The sequence below is a fragment of the Chiloscyllium plagiosum genome, unplaced genomic scaffold (genome assembly GCF_037043375.1).
Source record: "Chiloscyllium plagiosum isolate Xiang-an unplaced genomic scaffold, Cpla_swu_hap1 HiC_scaffold_49, whole genome shotgun sequence".
Lineage (NCBI taxonomy): Eukaryota > Metazoa > Chordata > Chondrichthyes > Orectolobiformes > Hemiscylliidae > Chiloscyllium > Chiloscyllium plagiosum.
Genome location: NW_028270187.1, coordinates 4,730,109 through 4,736,108, shown reverse-complemented (window position 1 = coordinate 4,736,108; position 6,000 = coordinate 4,730,109). Strand labels below are relative to the sequence as shown.

The window sequence follows — 6,000 nt, the reverse complement described above, 5'->3', positions numbered from 1 at the left end:
ATTTATTAATATGCGAGTTTTGTTTCTCACACTCCCTAACTGCCAACTCAACCTGCCTGTTAACCTGAAGAGAATCCTGAACTCAGACTCCCAAGTCCCTTTGTGCTTCCGAAACCTTTCCCCATTTAGGAAACAGTCTCCGCCTCTATTCTTCTAATCCCATTGCATACCCTCCCACACTGTCATCCATCTACCAACCGAACCTTAATAGGATCCTGAACTCGGACTCACCCCCGAGGACCTTGTTTGTGCTTCAGGCCTGGCAGCATCTGTCCAGAGACAGACAGAGAGAAAGCGGAGTCAACGTTTCGAGTCCGGGGCAGCCGTCCTTCGGGAGAGTGGCCTTTGGTCTTGATGTGCCGCCGCACAATTTCTTGTTCACTCCCACCTCTCTGTCTGTGTGTGTATTTGTCATTATTATTGAGTTTGGCGAGTCCCGGAGCCGGCCCTGTTGTTTCTCTCTCCTGAAAGGGTTGTCCCTTTAAAGAGTCTTTCCCCTGAAGCAGCTGCTAACGGTCACTTGGGGCACGAGGCGGCCGTTAACCGCCATCTCGCGCGGGTCCTGAAGCTAAAATGGCGCCGGGGCCACGCGGGAAGGAAAAGCGCCGAGGGAGAGCGGACTGTGTCAACATGTCCCGTTCCCGAGGGTCAGGATGGTGGTTATTGGGGGGTGCAGGGGGGACAGGAGAGATTCCCCCTCCCAGTGAGGCATCTTGTACAAACCGCGAGGTCTCTCCGTCTCCCTGTCTCTGTACATCTATCTCTCTCTGTAACTGTTTGACTGTCCATGACTTGCTTTAACTCTCTGACCAGGTCGATTAATCTCGATGACTGTGTGATTTTGTGTTTCTCTGTGTCTCTCTATGACCATATTTCTTTATGACTCTGCCCCTCTGTATATCTATGTCTCTCTGTTTCTCCCTGCATCTCTATGATTTTGCTGAGAGGTGCAAGGGAGGAGCGAAGGACTTCTGGGAAGGTTTAAGTGGGAAGTGCACCCAACTCCAGCTCCTCGAAAACCGAGTTAGGGAACTGGGGCTGGATGGACTACAGATCATCCGGGAGGCTGAGGGGGAAATTGAGAGGATGTACAGGGAGGTGGTCACTCCCCAGACACAGTATAAGGACAGCTGGGTTACTGTCAGGGGGAGGAAAGGGAACCGACGGTCAGGGCAGGGATCCCCTGTGGCCGTTCCCCTCAGCAATAAGTACAGTAGCACCTCGACTTATGAACTTAATCCATTCTGGGACCCGGTTTGCGAACTGTAAAGTTCGCGAACTGAATCAATTTTTCCCATTGTTCGGATAGCGTAAGAATGCTTGGACGGCTGTTCACAGTGCACGCGCCAAAGACGAACTGAATGAGATCACGCAGGGCCCGAGAGCTTTTGCGTTCAACAAGTGCATAGCAAAGCAGAACAATGAAACCATATGGTCACACACGGGCATTTTGCGTTTGTCCCTTCATTTGTACCTTGAATTTTGTACGTACGTTGAAGCAAACCTTTACGTACAATCCTGTTCGTAAACTGATTTGTTCGTGAACGGGGTCGTTCTTATGTCGAGGCTCTACTGTACACCATTTTGGATACTGCTGGTGGGGATAGCCGACCAGGGGAAAACCATAGTTGTCAGGTCTCTGGCACTGAGCCTGGCACTGTGGCTCAGAAGGGAAGAGCGGAAAATAGAAAAGCACTACTGGTAGGGGACTCAATAGTTAGACGGATTAACAGGAGATTTTGTGGTCAGGAATAGGACTCCCGGAAAATGTGTTGCCTCCCCAATGCCAGGGTCTGGGCTGTTGCCATTTGGGTTTGCAAGATAATGAAGGGGGAGGGTGAGCAGCCAGAAATCGTGATACATATTGGCACCAATGATATAGCCAGGAAAGGGATTGAGGGTCTGAAAAGTGACTACGGAGAGTTAGGTTGGAAGCTGCAGAGCAGGACGAGTAGAGTAGTGATCTTGAGTTTGCTCCTGGTGCCACAAGATAGTGAGATGAGGAACAGTCAGCGAATGCAGCTTAACACATGTCTGCGAGGCTGGTGCAGGAGGGAGGGCTGCAGATACCTAGACCATTGGGATACCTTTTGGGGAAGCTGGGATCTGTACATGAAGGACAGGTTGCACCTGAATGGGCAGGGCAAAAATATCCCAGCTGGGAGATTTGCTTGTGTGATTCGGGAGGGTTTAAACTAGTTTGGCAGGGGGGTGAGAATCAGAGCCACACGCCTGAAAGGGGGTCATTTGCAGACAGGACAGTGACAGGATGTATTGAATCTATCAGGAAGGTTTCTCACATGTTGAAACAAAGGGATCAGTTAAAGTGTGTTTGCTTTCATGCAAGGAGTGTCCGAAATAAGAGTGACAAACTTAAAGCATGGAACGGTACTTAGGACTATGATGTTGTGGTCATAATGGAGATGTGGGTTCCACAGGGGCAGGAATGGTTGCTGGATGTTCCAGGGTTTAGAACGTTTTAAAGGAACAGAGGGAGTGGAAAAGAGGAGGGGGTGTAGCATTGCTAATCAGAGAGTGCATCACAGCCACAGAAAGGAAGGTTGTTGAGGAAGATTTGTCTGCAGAGTCAGTATGGGTGGAAGTTAGGAACAGCAAGGGTTTTCTACAGACCACCTAATTGCAGTAGAGAGATTGAAGATCTCACAGGCGGGCAGATTCTGGAAAAGTGCAGAAGTAGCAGGGTTGTTATTATGGGTGATTTCAGCTTTCCCAATATCAACTGGAACTTCCTAAGTACAGATGGTTTGGATGGAGCCGTTTTTGCCAGGTGTGTTCAGTACTCAGTATGTGGACAGGACGATGAGTGGAGATTAGATTACCTACAGTGTGGAAAACAGGCCCCCTGGCACAACAAGTCCACCGACCCTCCGAAGAGCAACCCACCCAGACACATTCCCCTACATTTACCCCTTCACCTAACACTACAGGCAATTTAGCATGGCCAATTCACCTAACCTGCACATTTTTGGCCTGTGGGAAGAAACCGGAGGACCCGGAGGAAACCCACGCAGACACGGGGAGAATGTGCAAACTCTACATAGACTGTTGCCTGAGGAGGGAATTGAACTCGAGTCTCTGGCACTGTGAGGCAGCAGTACTAATCACTGTGCCACCGTGCTGCCCATAAAGGCCATTTTCGATTTGGTGCTTGGCAACGAGTCAGGACAGGTGTCAGATCTCTCAGTGGGAGAGCACTTTGGTGAAAGTGATCACAACTGTCTCACATTTAGCATAGCCTTGGGATGGGAAAGGAGCAATTACCGAGGGAACATACTTAATTGGGGAAAAGGAAATTATCTATCAGACAGGATTTGGGAAGTATAGACTGGGAGCAATTGTTCCACAGAAATGGCACAGCAGACATGTGGAGACTATTTAAGGAGCAGTTGGTGCGAGTGATGCACGAACTTGTTCCTCTGAGACAGGTAAGAAGGGGTAAGATTAAGGAACCTTAGATGACGAGAACAGAGGAACTTCTCGTCAAAAGGAAGAAGGCAGCTTACGTAAAGTGGAGGAAGCAAGGATCTACCACAGCTTTAGAGGATTACAGGCTTGCTAGAAAGGAGCTGAGAAATGGACTGAGGAGAGCCAGGAGGGGGCACGAGAAAAGCTTGGCAAGAAGGATTAGGGAGAACCCAAAGGCATTTGACTCATACATGAGGAATAAAAGAATGATCAGGGAGAAGGTAGGGCCGATCAGGGATAACTGAGGGAACTTGTGCATGGAGTCTGAGCAGATAGGGGAAGCCCTAAATGAGTTTTTTGCTTTGGTTTACACCAAGGAAAGGGAACTTGTTGTAAATGAAAAATTAGAGGAGCTGGGAAGCAGTCTTGACCAGATCAAGATTGATGAAGTTGATGTGCTAGAAATTTTGGAAAACATGAAGATTGATAAGTCCCCAGGTCCAGACCAGATTTATCATAGTCTGCTCCAGGAAGTGAGAAAGAAGGTTGCGAAGCCGCTAGCGAGGATATTTGCCTCCTCCCTCTCCACAGGAGTTGTACTGGAGGATTGGAAGGAGGTGAATGTTGTTCCTCTTTTCAGGAAGGATACTAGGGAAATGCCTGGCAATTACAGACCAGTCAGTCTTACATCTATGGTCAGCAAAGCTTTGGAAAGAATTCTGAGGGATAGGATTTATGACTATTCGGTAAAGCGTAGTGTGATTAAAGGCAGTCAGTATGGCTTTGTGAGGGGCAGGTCATGACTCACAAATCTTATTGAATTCTTTGAGGAGGTGTCAAGACAGGTTGATGACGGTCGAGCAGTGGATGTGGTGTATATGGGGGTCAGCAAGGAATTTGGTAAGGTTCCCCATGGTAGGATCATTCATAAAGTCAAGAAGTATGGGATACAGGGAGATTTGACTATCTGGATTCAGAATTGGTTGGCTGACAGAAGGCAGAGTGTGATTGTGGATGGGAAGTATTCTGCCTGGAGATCAGTGTTGAGTGGGGTCCCGCAGGGCTCTGTTCTCGGGCCTCTGCTCTTTGTAGTTTTTGTAAATGACTTGGATGAGGAGGTTGAGGGGTGGGTTAGTAAGTTTGCAGATGACACAAAGCTTGGAGGTGTCATTGATAGTATAGAGGGCTACTGCAGGTTGCAGAGCGACATAGACAGGATGCAGAGCTGGGCTGAGAGATGGCAGATGGAGTTCAACCTGGATAAATGCGAAATGATGCATTTTGGAAGGTTGAACTCGAATGCTGAATATAGGATTAAAGACAGGATTCTTGGCAGTGTGGAGGAACAGAGGGATCTAGGTTGTGTAAGTGCATAGATCTCTCAAAGTTAACACTCAAGTAGATAGCATTTCCTATCGCATTTCCAATGCCCCTCCCCCAAGTCCCTCCTCCCTACCTTTTATCTGAGCCTGCTTGGCACACTTTCCTCATTCCTGAAGAAGGGCTCATGCCTGAAACGTCGATTCTCCTGCTCCTTGGATGCTGGCTGACCTGCTGCGCTTTTCCAGCAACACATTTTCAGCTCTGATCTCCAGCATCTGCAGTCCTCATTTTCTCCACCCAAGTAGATAAGGTTGTTAAGAAAGCATAATGTGTTTTGGCTTTCATTAACAGGGGGATCGAGTTTAAGAGCCACGAGGTTTTGCTGCAGCTCTACAAATCCTTGATGAGACCACATTTGGAATATTGTGTCCAGTTCTGGCCGCCTTAGCATAGGAAAGATACAGAGGCTTTGGAGAGGGTGCAAAGAAGGTTTATGAGGATGCTGCCTGGACTGGAATGCTTGCCTTATGAAGGAAGGTTGAATAAGCTCGAACTTTTCTCTCTGGAGAGAAGGAGAAAGAGAGGAGACCTGATCGAAGTGTACAAAATAATGAGTGGAATAGATTTCCCCAGGGGAGGATTGACTGGTATGAGTAGTCATAGTTTGAAGATTTTAGGAGGAAGGTATAAAGGAGACATCAGAGGTAGGTTCTTTACGCAGAGAGTTGTGAATGCGTGGAATGCGTTGCCAGCTGTGGTGGTGGAAGCAGAGTCATTAGGGACATTTAAGCGACTGATAGACATGCACATGGATGGCAGTGAGTTGAGGGGTGCATAGGATAAGTTATGAAATTTTACATGAGGATTAGACCTCAGTACAACATCGTGGGCCAAAAGCCCTGTTCTGTGCTGTTCTTTTCTATGCTCTATGACCCTCTGACTCTCTGTGACCCTGTAACTCTCTCTGAGTGTATGGTGGGAGTACTGTTTGTTGCTGAGCACAACAATTGCTGCCTTAGAAAAGTGCCTAACAGTTTTGTTTAATCACGGGCATCGCTCTGTCAGTCCTAGAGCTGAGTGCCCACCTGGAAACGTGGTAGTGGAGGGAGACAGCACCCTTTAAACCGCTTGGTTTGACTCCAATTCAATATATTTTCCAGAAGGATGGTGAGACAATTTACTGGGAATACTCCAATCACAGCAGAACTGTACACACAATCATCAACATCAGCAAACATCAAGAGGACAATT

At 47.9% G+C, this 6,000-nt stretch overlaps 1 protein-coding gene across 1 annotated transcript in view; it reads left to right on the top strand.

Annotated features, from left to right (window-relative positions):
* The first annotated feature begins 316 nt into the window (after positions 1–316).
* LOC122544526 (histone H1.3-like) overlaps positions 317–6,000 on the top strand; it is a 184,392-nt gene continuing 178,708 nt past the window's right edge. The window contains exon 1 of the transcript XR_015755091.1: positions 317–398. The gene's annotated coding sequence lies outside the window, so the exon portion shown is untranslated. The remainder of the gene's footprint in view (positions 399–6,000) is intronic.